Below are 657 nucleotides of genomic sequence, written 5' to 3'. Positions count from 1 at the left end.
CATTCCCCATCAAACTGTTCAAGAGAAAACATCACCAACATTCCAACATTCATTCCTTCTTGGGAGTACTTTCCCTGGCATCCCGCGCATTCATCCAGACTTTCCTGGAATTAATTGCATCTGCAGGGAAGGTGAATTACTGATGACTGATTCTCTTCTCCTGTTTCTGGCAATCTTGTTGTTATTGTTGGTAAATATTTTTAGAATTATTTTAAGCATTTTGGTTCCCTGTTTTCCCCCTGGGTTTTAGCTCACTTTGATCAGTTTTCTCTGGGAGTTGCACTACTATTTTATATTGAAGCTGTCACATGTAAGGTAGATATGGAAATAGTCATGATAGCAGGCAATGAGAACATTGCAAGTCAAATAAGACATAATCACCTTGACTTATTAATCGTAAAATATGTTTCAGTTCTGATTTTCATTAACTGTGTAAGATTACAAGATGTTTAAACATGGATACTAAAGGAACGTGTCTTGATGATAAGTACAACTAATTTTGGCTAAGCAATTCTCTTTTGGGTAGAATTGATTCACCTTTAACTTACTGTTAAAGCTCTATGTCAATTTTGAGTCATAATCAGAAGAAGAGTGGCAAAATTCCATGTGTTCCATCATGTGACCATTTAACCCAAATTAGAACTTTGAGAGCTCTTC

Source organism: Mesocricetus auratus, unplaced genomic scaffold (assembly GCF_017639785.1).
Source record: "Mesocricetus auratus isolate SY011 unplaced genomic scaffold, BCM_Maur_2.0 Super-Scaffold_100020, whole genome shotgun sequence".
NCBI lineage: Eukaryota > Metazoa > Chordata > Mammalia > Rodentia > Cricetidae > Mesocricetus > Mesocricetus auratus.
This window is presented reverse-complemented; position numbering follows the sequence as displayed.